This window comes from Poecilia latipinna, unplaced genomic scaffold (assembly GCF_001443285.1).
Source record: "Poecilia latipinna isolate Pla-1442-1.1 unplaced genomic scaffold, P_latipinna-1.0 Scaffold609, whole genome shotgun sequence".
Lineage (NCBI taxonomy): Eukaryota > Metazoa > Chordata > Actinopteri > Cyprinodontiformes > Poeciliidae > Poecilia > Poecilia latipinna.
Genome location: NW_015113225.1, coordinates 26,790 through 39,873, shown reverse-complemented (window position 1 = coordinate 39,873; position 13,084 = coordinate 26,790). Strand labels below are relative to the sequence as shown.

The window sequence follows — 13,084 nt, the reverse complement described above, 5'->3', positions numbered from 1 at the left end:
ATATATATATATATATATATATATATAAATTTGTCAAAACAAAGCATGTATTTATACAATCTGTTAAACATGGGAATGGAGCTTTTTATTCCGGCTCACCTCCTCCTGACAAGCTGCAGCTGGTCGATACCCCCCTCTCTAGTGAATGTGAATTGATTTCTCTCCTCTGGATTTTGATGGGAACTACCAGTTTTCACACAGCTTGAGATAAAGGGACATCTTGTCGTTGACATTTCAGTCGTAACAAAAGGCTTGCTTTTCGTACGGCTCGTGCCCCGGATCTGATATTTTGCATCGTCTGGGTTTCAGATCAATTAGCTCGCTCGTCGCTGAAAGTAGTTTTCCACGTATATCTTTGTTTTACAATCTCAACTCCTGACCTCCTGATTCCATCCCAGGGGTTTTACATTTTATTTAAAGTAGATAAAGTGTTGTCTTATCTCAATAAACCTCTTCCTGCTGGACCACTGGGGAGCAATTCTTTATCTTGTTACTGGAAATAATTTGACTGATCTTTGCTTCAAAAATCACTGTCTGATGTCTGACTTTCTCCATTTCTATACATCTGAGAGACGTTATTTGGACCGTCCAAGAAAAGTTAAATGAAAAAAAAGAGGGGGAAAAAAAACAGGCAGTGTAAGAGCCCACTGTTGTTTTTTTTTGTTTTGTTTTTTTTTTTAAAACAAAACGACATCTGCTAATTTATTTCAGTTTTTTTAAACAATAAAAAGCGGCAATTATGAGAACATTATGTGACAAACAGAAAATTGTGCATATAAATGTGAAGGAGACCAAAAACAATAATAATAATAATAATAATAATATGCTGTTTCCCACTTTCTCCAATCAGTGCTGGTCACAATCTGTTCATGCTGAAGAAAAGCTTCTCTTTGGGGTAAAACGTGTTCAGAGACCTTCACAGAACAACTTTGTTTATTTTAACATTAAATCACTCTCAAGTTCACATCATGTAATAAAGATCGTCCACCTGAAGTCAGTCACGCCGGATTCTCATTAGTGTGGAAGGAACGTACACGCATCCGATTGCATTTCTGCGTGACTGAACCCAGGTGTAAAACCTTTAGCCACTCCACTGTGAAGGTTTGCCACATAAAATGTCAAAAACACTAAAATTTTGTGGATGTGAAAGGGAACGGGGTGTAAAAGGTTTGTAAGGAAAACTTTGAAGGCATTTGGATGCTTTTTATTTTCTTGTCACAACTATAATATTGTAGCATTTGAAAACAGAAAAAAAAAAAACACAGACCCTGTTTCCTTTTGTAGTAACTCACTGCTGGCTTCCCTCAGGGCTGTGTGCTGAGCTCTCTGCTCTTCGTGTTCTCATGGCTGCCTCTCGGCGCACTCAGCCAGCTCCATCACTAGATTCACAGATGAAACAACCATCGCCGTCTCGTCTCCAAAGGCATCGAGGAGCAGCACAGAGGGATGACAGTCAGCGACTGTCTGTGGTGTCTGGCTAGTACTTAGCTATTGAGAAAGGCAGAGACAAAGGCGACGTTTCTGGACTTCAGGAGGACGTGGCCCGTCAGCGGTCAGAGTGTGGACAATCCTTTATTACGCATCAGAGGACTTCTCCCAGTAACTAAATACTAAAGCAGTTATCAAAGTAAACCGAATAGATACGGAGAGCATTTTCATTTGCTACATCTCAGTGTGGCATGTGGAGGTTCAAGCAGAAACGACTGTCATTTAGACAGCAGGAAATAAAGTAAAAAAAAAAATGCACAGCAAATTAGGCACTTTATTTGCATAAATCACCCTTGATAGTGTTTTCTTTAACTCGTTTTCTAACATTCTGCCTCTTTTGCGTTCTATCGGTTTTGAGTGATGGAAAGTTTTCAAATTTCGTTGCATTTTATTACGCAAAGACAGCAAATGATTGTGATTCTGAAAAGATGGCAGTCAGACAAGCAGGCGCCTTTACATGCAAGCTTTCGTGAAAGTCTAATAAAATCCCACAAATGGCACTAAAAAGATTGCAAAATGACTTCAGACTCCTTTTACTCCTGTCAGCACACATGTTGGTACAGTTTCAGTTTAGTTTAGTTTTATTTTAGTCAGTAAAGACATGTAAATACATTTTAGTATAGCATAACTGTACAGTTTGACTAAATTTGTGACATATTGTGATTTGTCTCCTTGACTTCTCATGGCAATTAAACTCCTGGAAAAGCAATAGAATCCATGTTGGTAAATAGTTTTTTTTAACATATAAATAGGAAAGGAGGCTATACTGATTCCCTCTATTGTAATTTTAAAGGGATCAAAATTGACATTTTTGAAGGCGCGGAGAAAATCCGTTTGTCACCATCGGAGTCGTCTAGCCGACCCAAGAATGGAAGCAAAAAAAAAAAAAAAATGTCGAAGATGTCACCGGGTCTCTCTTTAAGCAATGAACTCTCTTCTCAGCCAGGCCAACAAGGGAACGGAGCCAAATGGCTTTAGTAGCATTTAAGGCGGCATCTCCAAAAAAGTGTCAAGACATTTTACTCCAAACCAAAAATGTCATCTGCCATTGGAGGGGAAACTTGAGAAAAATTTTAAATGTCACTAAAATGAAGCTGCGGCCATCAGAGGTTCCTATAAGTGATATTGACATTATTCAGCCAAACGTATCAGACCGACAGACATACACAGCTGCTGCTGCAGTGTGTCCAACACGATTTTACACTCCCCACACAAACAACTTCCTTCCACTGAAACCGTTTGACTGGCGCTCGCGTTCGTACACGAGCGAGCCAATCACATTAACCACCTATCACATTAAGCAGCAAACAGTTATTGATTACAACGAAACAATTTCACGACTTTCGCCTCACGCTTTCATCCGCCAGCGAAGGCACAAGCAGAGTGAAGAAGGAAGGAGCAGACAATCGCAAACCAAATTCCAATGCAATAAGTTAAACCTTTGAACCTATCTTTACTAAATTCATTTTGGAATGAAAACAACAGCAGCAAATCAACAAACGGCAACAAGAAAAAATACAAGAATTCAGTACAACGTAATTCCTCCAAAGCTCATTTTAGTTTGTCCTGTATTGTTTTTCTGTCCCTGCTCTTATGCCACCATATCAAATATTGAAAAAGAACTCCCTTGCAGCAATTAATGTATTTCGGCATTTTCTTTAAAAAAAAATTATGAAATGAAACTATGTTTCTTTATTCCAGGGAATAATAACAAAGCAACATCTTCTTTCGGGTAGGAAACGTCACCTGAAGTGTAAGAAGCAGAACAACTTACCAAAGAAATGACTGTAACTCTTACTCTGTACTAACCTGCATCTGAAGTCTCCATGGTAACTGTCTTCTGAAATGGCCAGTGGGATGCAGGAGTCCCCACCTGATTTCCACTTGCTTTTACTACAGATATGTGCTACAAAATTGTTTTGGGTATCAACCGTTTCCCTGGGGATGTTGACCCAGGATTGATATATCCTGGTGAGATACCAGCAGCAGCAGCAGGAGCTGCAGTAATTTGTTTTTAATGACAAGTTCATGGTATCGTGAGCTGCATCTTCTAAATAACTGGTTTAGCCAAACTGCAAACAAGTGTTATCTATTTCAATAATCATATACCTAAGGTGCCGTCCCTACAAAACTCAAGTTAGGCCACACATGGCTATTAGTTTCCATGTGTGCAACTTTTTTGCAAATCCTTTAAATAGACAAACCCTGAGTGATGTGCTGAATAAGTATGTGCTAAACATTTACCCAAAGTTTAACAAGATTACTTCTGTGATCAGCTGGTTATTTTTATTTATTTATTTTTTTATCTGATACCAACAGATGGCCAATCGAGACAAACGTGAGTCTAAATTTGAAGCAAACACTGGAAACTCTGTGTTTGTTTGCTTTTTATATAAACAGAAAAACCAAGGAGGAAAATCCTTACCTCACATTGTGGCTGCAAAAACCGACGGAAAATAAGCTTGTCTTCTAAAACGGATGAATCCATACCATACCAACCTTATTTATAAAGCACTTTAAAACAACCACAGCTGATACAAAGTGCTGTACATTAAAACACAACAATAATAAAAATAAATAAATAAAAACTCTTACAGTTTAAAAACAAACATACAATTTAAAACTAGATCCCGCTGGAGTTGAAAGCCAAGTAAAATAGATTGGTTTTAAGACGAGCTTTGAAAGTGGACAGTGAAGGGGCCTCTCTGACCTGCAAAGGCAAGTCGTTCCATAACTTGGGGCCCATGACAGAGAAAGCTCTGTCCCCTCTGGATCTCGGTTCCTCCAAGAGCAGCTGATCTGCGGACCTGAGAGACCGATAGAGCATATAGGGGTGAAGAAGCTCAGAGAGGTAAGCCGGGGCAACATTATGCAGTGATTTAAAAACAAACATAAGAATTTTAAAATGAATCCTAAAATATACAGGCAGCCAGTGAAGTGAGGCCAGGACAGGGGCCAGGGGTCACCTGCTCCCTGTCGAGTTACTGTCCTAAGTGGTGCAGCAGCATCTGAACCAGCTGCAGACCTGAGAGCAGCGACTGACTGACTCCCAGATAAAGTGAGTTACAGTAATCCAATCGAGTCAAAATAAAAGCGTGGATCACCGTTTCAAAATGCTGCCTGGAAAGAAAAGATTTCACTGACGCCAATTGCCTTGAATGATAAAAACTGGACTTAACCACGGCTCTGATTTGGCCGTCCAATCTGAGATCACTGTCCACCTTAAAACCAAGATCTGTAATAACAGGTTTAAAATATTCCTCCAAAGGTCCCAGGTCAACAGAGGAGGACTCACAGGAGCCACTGGGTCCAAACACCATCACCTCTGTTTTGTTTTTATTAAAATTTATAAAGTTCAAGGCCAACCAAGCTTTAATATCACCTAGACATGCCAGGAGATGTTTGATGGAATGGACATCCTTCTGGCTCAGGGGCAAATAAATCTGGCAATCATCAGCATAACAATGAAATGAAATCCCATGTTTCCTGAGGATGGAACCCAGAGGCAGTAAATACAGAGAGAAAAGCAGTGGGCCCAGAATTGAGCCCTGCGGGACACCATATGGCATTGAAGCAGCAGATGAGTCAGAGTCTCTAATATTCACTGAAAATGTTCTGTCCTCCAGGTAAGGCCTGAACCATTTAAGAACATTGCCACGAATACCTACAATATGCTGTAATCGTGATATTAAAATGTTGTGGTCTACTGTATCAAAGGCAGCAGTTAGGTCAAGTAAAATCAGAACAACATGGTTACCAGAATCACATGCAAGAAGGATGTCATTAAAAACTCTTATTAAAGCAGATTCTGTGCTATGAAGAGTTTTAAAACCTGACTGAAAAACCTCCAGAATGCCATTTTCATCTAAAAACTGTTTCAGCTGACAGTACACAAGTTTTTTTTTCTAAAACCTTAGAAAGAAAAAGGCAGCTTCGAAATAGGCCGATAATTAGCCAGAACAGTAGGATCAAGGCCAGGTTTTTTAAGCAGTGTCTGGACAACTGCATGTTTAAAACTAGCAGGGACCACACCTGAGGAGAAGACTGCTATTTATAATTGCACGAACAGGCTGCCCTATGCTAGATAAAATATCTTTAAAAAATCGTGGAGGGACAGGATCACGGGGGGAACCTGATGGTTTAATATGGCCAACCACGTCCTCTAAAAGTGAGACAGTCACAGGCTCAAACTGAGTGAAAGCAGCCGAGCAAGGGACCCAAACAGAGGGGTCAGAGTCAGGAAGCTGTGATAAGAGCCCTGGTACTACCAACCTTTTCAATAAAGAAGCACAGAAAATCATCACACACGTCAGGAGAAGCTTCCAAACAGGCATTCTGTAGGATATTAAGCACAAAGTCAATGGTGTTAAATAAAACACGTGGGTTATGGCTGTTTGAGAAAATGATATTTGCCAAATATTCCCTTTTTGCCTCTTTAACTGTGCTCTGGTAGAGACGCCAACAGTCTTTTAAAATTTGAAAAGTAACCTGCAATTTATCCTTTTTCCACCTGCGTTCAACACGGCGACATTCCTTCCTTGCAGCACGAGTTCTGTCATTAAACCAAGGCTCAGGTTTAATCTTTGGCTGCCTGGTTTTTAACGGAGCAACCGAGTCCAGGATGGTTTGACAGGAAGAACGGAACCAGGACCAGAGCTCTTCTGTATCAGAGTGGAGGAAGTCAGATGATCCATAGAGCTTAAGAAAAGCAGTAGAGGATCAATGAATTCTTGCACCCCGGTGGTGAGACATGATTTTGTTAGAGGCAATTCGCACCGTTTGCAAAGAGAACTTTGTGAACCAATAATTTATTGAACGACCCACGGCTTAAAATGCACAGTTAAATTTAGAATAGCCACGGATTGTTTTGGCCTCTCTTTATTAGTTTCCAGCATAACTAAGCAGCTTTACTGTATAATGAAAACTGTAAATGACACATTTACACATATCCCCTTTTTAAGGGTCAACTTTTGTTCCATTGTTCATACTGTAGAAAACACATTGTGTAAAAAGAACATTTGTCACATGGTATATTTTTTCCTATTGTGGTTTAATACATACATACATATAAAAAGTACTACAATATTAGCGCAGGTGTGTCTTTTTTCTGCACACACTCATGATTAACTTACTGAGCAACATTTCACACACAGTTCTATCAAATTACATGGTGATCGCAAGACCCAGAATGCTCCTCTTGACCTTCAGCGTTTCTCATTACTTGGAGCAAAATGTCCTGATCGGGGGGGGGGACGCTTTACTGAGTCAGAAGGAAGCAAAATGAGGGTTTTAAAAGGACCTGTGAGAAACTCAAACTGTGACAACTTTCCTTTGGATGCCAATTACACATCCTCCCATGTGTGTCACGGAGGCAGTAATGAAAATGTGTCGTATAAAGGTGCTGTATTGCTGTTTAATAATGGTGCAGGCAATAACAATGTGTCAAATCTCTGGGCCCTCCTACCCTAGTTTTCAGAGGTTAGCATTAACATTTATTTTAATAGCAGTTCAGCCCTCATTTTCATAGAGTGGTTTTAAATAATCTATTATGGATTAAATATCCATAATTTTTTTTTTTTTATTGAGCCTGGAAGAGATCCAGCTAAATCTCATGCCTAAACATGAAGCTAGCACAATGTCAGAATCTTTTTTTTATTTTTTTTTAACTTGCCACAAAGTATGATGACGTAGTTTTTTTTATGTAAATGTGTAACATATGGTTTTTGTGTTAAGAGAGGGGTGAAAAAAAATGTTAAAGACATGCTAATGAGGAAGTTATTGATGCTTGAAATAGCAACAAAACCCAGCAGGGCTGGAGTCCGTTCTAATTCCACTGCACCCAATATTAACACTTTTACAGGTACTGAAACATCGGAACCTCAATCCCAATGTAAAATACTTCATTTCAAACCCGTTTGCTCGTTCTGGTATCACAAATGATGAAGTCACGTCAGAGAAAAGGCATCCGCTCCCTGGATGGATGCCGCTCCATTTAAATAAACGTCAGGGGCGGGATACTTAAAATCACCCATGTGATCCATCAAATCGAATTCATATTGATTCAGAACTGAATGGGGATTGATCAGCGTAGCTGGGGATGTTGCAAGTTACCGGATGAAACATAATTCTTTTATGTCAGACATTTTTTTTTTATTATTTTATATTTTACGTAAAAAATACTTTACCATTTATTTCTTCACTCTATTCTTAACATTTCTAACTTCTACAATTTCTAAACTCATTTGATTTTTTTTCACCAGCTTCATGTTGTGTTGCGCAACATGTCATAAACGATGTGGTTGAGTTGGTGAGGAAACGCAGGTAGACCCAGGTAAAATGAGAATGATGAATTTAATAATGTAGCTCACAGTCTTGAACAGGCAGCACGGAAGAAAGTTAGCACGCAGCTAATACCGGTAGCAACTGGATAACAGAGATGTAAACGAGGTTAGGTCGATGCAGGACTTCACAGTTCAACTGCGTATGACCCATAAACAGACGTAGACTGATGGCACAGGGAAACAGTTACAAATGACGAGGATCTGACAAGGAACACAGACAACAGGTGGGGCTAAATACACACAGGGTAATCAGGGGGATACGACACACCTGGGGAGCAATCAACAGGGAGGACAGACTCACAGGGAACAGGACTACACAGGGAAAACAGGACTGAACACAGAAGAACTCAAAAATAAACACAGAAACACAGATCATGACACAACATCCTCAACGTTTTCACACGGAGGCGCCTAGTTAGTCAGAAAATATCTCCACCGGCGTCTTGCTATGTGTAAACTTTACTTATTTATTTCTGAAAAGGTGTCACTTTTTCCTTGTTCCATCCTTTGCTTTGAGGAATGGATGAGGATGAGGAAGAAAACCGTCATCCTTTTCTTTGAAATACCCCTTTTTCACCTGACATTCAGGATTTGCTCCATTTTGATCTTGATGTTGTTAATCATGAGGATTTAGGTGTGTACCCTGGGAATCAGGATTATACTCTGACTGTCGGATGAGCTCGTTGTTGCCCAACTTTAAGCCGACGAATTTTTAAAGGATTTCCCCACAGGAAACTGCAGACAGAGGACTAACAAACTGAATCCTCCGTTGCAGTCCCGTTTGGATGTGAGCCAGTGTTATTTCCACATTTTAATCATCCCCACAATTGACTTGGTGGAAAAGTCGTGCAGTTACATATCTGTCTTGCGCAGGTGGCACTCCGTTGTACCTTTAGATGTAAATTGAAAAAAAAAATAAAAAGTGACCTTTTTTCTTTTTTCCTTCTTCTTTTTTCCCCCACCTCTGGCCAAAGAATAACAAAACACATTTCAAAAATGTTTTGTTCGCCAAGTTATTAGTTTATCTACACAGCGGTTAACACACTGATAATGTGCAAACAACTAAAAAAAAAAAAAATTAAAAAAATCACCCAAAATAAAGTGAAACATTTGAAAGTCTTGGCATCTCCTCTTTCCCACTGTTTGAGTACGTGCGTACGTAGGTGCGTGCGTGGCCGGCGCTGATGTTAATCTTCCACATCAGCAGACGCACTGAGGTGTGTGTGTAGTGACACTGGCTGCTCTTTGCTGGGGCTTGATTGAAGCCTGGTAAGCTGACATTGGCTCGTGTGTGCCTCCGACAGATTTGACTGACAGTAAACATTTCCTCCTCTTGAGCTCGACATGGTTTTCCGTTTGGTCCTCCTAACCCCGGGCGACATGCTGCGGCCAACGCTTTATGAGACCGGGACTTGTCTGCCAGAACAAGGGAAGTGCTCGGAGTGTGAGGGTTTATTTGACGTGGTACGACTCACTCAGACCCGCCACATACAGATAAATGCTGAAAAAACACAGCTATTAGTTGGCGGGGAACAGATAACGTCTCGAGAAGACCTGAAATAGGGTTCGTGTTTTAATCCGGTCCTTACAACAGTAACTGAAATGAAAAGCTGGCGAAACACAAATGTGTCTTTCTTTTCCAGGACGTCGGTTTTATATCATGATTTAAAGGCAGTGTTTTATTGCAGTTTTGTTGGGTGGGGAGGCTAGGAGCTGTGGCTGGCTTACCTGAATAAGTCAGAACTGTCGAAGTAGAGAGACTTTAAGCAGAAACGTGGTTATACTGTCAACATGGACTGCAGAACTGATACTTTTAAGTGTTCCATGTAAAACAAGAAAGCAAAAAAAAAAAAGGACTTCTTTTTTAGACCACACTCTAAAAAAGAAATGTAAAAGCTTATTATGAAGTTGCTCTGTATCACAACAACTGCTCTTGATGACAAATCTTACTGAAAACCTATTTTTCTAGAGGGTATTTGAAGCTAGCATCCGTCCATCCACTGTTCACAATCACTTTTCCTCACGCAGTCATGGTGGAGTGGACTAGCCAGATTATTCAGTATTCAGATCATTTCTATTTTTATTTTTATTGTCCAAGACACTCTTCCTGCCCCTGGGCACAGTTGAACCCCGGTCAAAGAGCCACTTCACTGTATCTGCTGTATGAGACTTTTACAAACATGCCTGACGTGAACGCTCTTTCAAAGATCGTACAGAAAAAGCCAGGAGGTTTCCAACTTCCAGCAACATAAACTCAGTTAAGAAGAACCCCGACTTGAATCAATTTCAACTTCCAACATGCCTTTATTTATTTATTTATTTATTTATTTATTTATTTATTTATTTATTTATTTATTTATTTAACCACTAATTAAAAAGAAATCATGTACTCAAACACCATCATGTGAATTTCGTTGTACGTCAAGACACTTAATTTAACAGGTGAAATACAACCTTTACGAGCAAAGCAATCACCTGCCGTCTATTTGAAGACATTTATAAGAGCAGTGAAACTGGCTGCCGCAGCCGTGCTCTGCAGGCGCAGTAAAACAGAAATAAGTTAGTGCGGAACCTGCTGCTGCGCTACGAACCCTCATAAAACGCGCTGAGTACCGTGAAAAACCCAAAAGTGTAGCCTAGTCTTGGAAACGGAGCGCTGGCAGCTAAAACGGCATTTAATGAGGCTCTGCGGCCCCTTAACTTTAAACACTTCAATTTGTTTGGCTGGTTTTGTGTCAGAGATTTACGACTGAGGAGTGTATCTGTACTTCCATGCTGTAGATGTCGAAATAGGTGACTCACACTTTGGTTCTGTAGGGTGGGATCAGCCAGGCCAAAAGGAAGAACCCTGGAGGTTTCACCCGTACACCTGCATGAAGACCCGCGAAACATTTTATTCTGTCGTAGAAGGCAGCTTCATTCAGCCGTAACATGACAGAATCTAGACGACAACGTGGCCCGAAGGAGCAAATGACCTTTCTGGATGAACCCAGCGGGAGGGGAGATTAAAGCCAACAATGTCCGTCACGCCAGGTCGGCAACGGACCTATTTTTAGGGCTCTACTTGTGTTCTTTTTTTCTTCTTCTTCTTCTTCTTCTAAAAGATCCTAAACTCTTGTGTTTTTATGCGAGTGCATTCTGGATGTTTAGACTGACCAGATATTCTACATCGCTGAGGCCATCTGAAGGTGGAGAGAAACATCTGCACACGTCAGTCCCTCAGAGAGGTCAGCAATTTGATTTGTACAACGCTCCAAAACACAAAGATGCATGGAAAGCGGTTCATTCTCTGAAGGAGAGTCACATTATTTAAGTGTAAGTAATTCAAATTAACTAGTTTTTTTTTTTTTTTTTTTTTTTTTGCCGTAACACTTTAGTTAAAGGGGTGTACATAAGACCGGCATAACACCTGTCATGAACATGAAGGAGTCTACATGAATGTCTATGCAAATTTGCATTAAAAGTTGCATTAAACGTGCATTATTTAACATTACTGGTGAAATAATCACATTTTTATGCAAAGTTGCATTACAACTTTCATTAAAAATCAAGCAAAAGAGTCAAATTTGCATTAAAAGTGTCATAATTTGCCGAATGACGCTTCGTGGCAATAATCGTAAACATTCATGAATGCGCCTTCACATTCATGACAGGGGATATGTCATGTTTATCATGTCAGCCCTATGCAAACCTCTTCAACTAGTATTACCTTTTTGACTATCATTAATACTGACATACAATGAAAACAATAACACTGCATAGTGCTGCAAACTTTATGCATTCAGCCCCCTTTACTCAGATAGACCTAAATTATTCACCTGTCATCAGTTGACTAAACTGAGTCCACCTGTTTGTAATTTACTCTCAGTTTAACACAGCTGCTCTCTAATCCATCAACTGGAAATGTGGAAAAACAAACAAAAACAAAAGAAAAAAAACCTTCTAAACGTGAAAACAGTTTATGTATCCCTGCAACTTTTAGATGCAACACGCCACAAAAAAAATACCTGCAGCTGCAATTGCAGTAAAATCTGAGGATGGCTGATTAAAATTGCATGCCACACTTTTCACATTTTTATTAGTAACACGTTTTTTTGTTGTTTTTTTTTTGTAACATTTTACATAAAATTGCAATAATATCAAAGCTTACTCTTAAGACTTGACAAAATGTGAAACAGTTGAAGGTGGTGTGAATACTTTTGGAAGGCACTCTGTCTGCAAATAACCAGATCAGCAGACAAAAAAAAACCAAAAAAAAAAAACCTTTGCAGCACTATAACATGTTCTCTGTCAAGTACCCTGGTAATGATTTGCCTCACAAATCTCATCAGTGCATAATGAGGGAACAAGTGCTATTAGAAAGATGTAACTGAGATGCTTATCTTTGAAGATGCATCGGGAGCCACAGGCTCACTGACAGGCTCACCCCTGCTTTAGGACAGCTGAGATGCAAGCGGAAATCACTGCTTTATCATGGAGCCAGGAGGAGACATTAGCTCCACGGCATTATGTTGCTTTTTTTTTCTTGTTTTGTTTCGTCTCTGTGACAGAACGTGCACCCGCTGGTCCCTTCCAGACTTTGTTTGGAGGCAACATGACTCAGCTTTTGGGTGAAGTCAGAGGCAAATTTGAGAGCGAGCATCAGTGGAACCTCCCTCACCCCGACTCTGCAAGAGTACACGAATATACTTTGTGCAGATTACTCTTTCCCTCTCTCTCTCTCTCCCTCTCTCTGTGTTTCTCATTTCTGCAACTCCACAAATTACAGCCACAATAACGCCCGCGGCCTCCCTTTCTGGAAAGTAATATACTAAGATGGATGCACACGAGCGGATCAGCGAGCGGCTGCAGGACAAGGCTTTGGCACTTGTGCTCCCGATATCGAGAGATAATTACAGTATCACACGGCAAGCATTGTCTCACCGTAACACATCACAGGATCTGAAAAAACACAGAGCTAATTTAAGAGCATGATTTCTAAGTGCTGCGTTGTTATCTTGAAGGAGGAGTTATTTCATTAGCGAGTCTCAGCTCCCTCTCCAAAGAGATCAGGGCGATGCTCATTTCCCAAGAAGGCAAAACGCCATCAAGTGGAATTTAGAAATCCAATAAAAATCTTGATTGTTCTGTGCTTTGCGAATAAATTGAGTTGCCCTTTTAGAACTTGTAGCGATCCTGCAAACATCCCATGCTGGGAAGAAAACAGCGGTTTCAAAATTAGATGATGCTTCCCGGAATGATCCGTCAGTCATCGA

General features: G+C 40.2%; 1 long non-coding RNA gene across 1 annotated transcript; it reads right to left on the bottom strand.

Annotated features, from left to right (window-relative positions):
• Positions 1 to 4,362: 4,362 nt before the first annotated feature.
• Positions 4,363 to 12,065, bottom strand: LOC106953865 (uncharacterized). Its single transcript, XR_001426268.1, has 3 exons — positions 12,056 to 12,065; positions 6,309 to 6,314; positions 4,363 to 4,914 (listed from the first exon to the last, which is right to left on the bottom strand). It is a non-coding gene; the product is annotated as an uncharacterized LOC106953865 (long non-coding RNA).
• Positions 12,066 to 13,084: the final 1,019 nt, after the last annotated feature.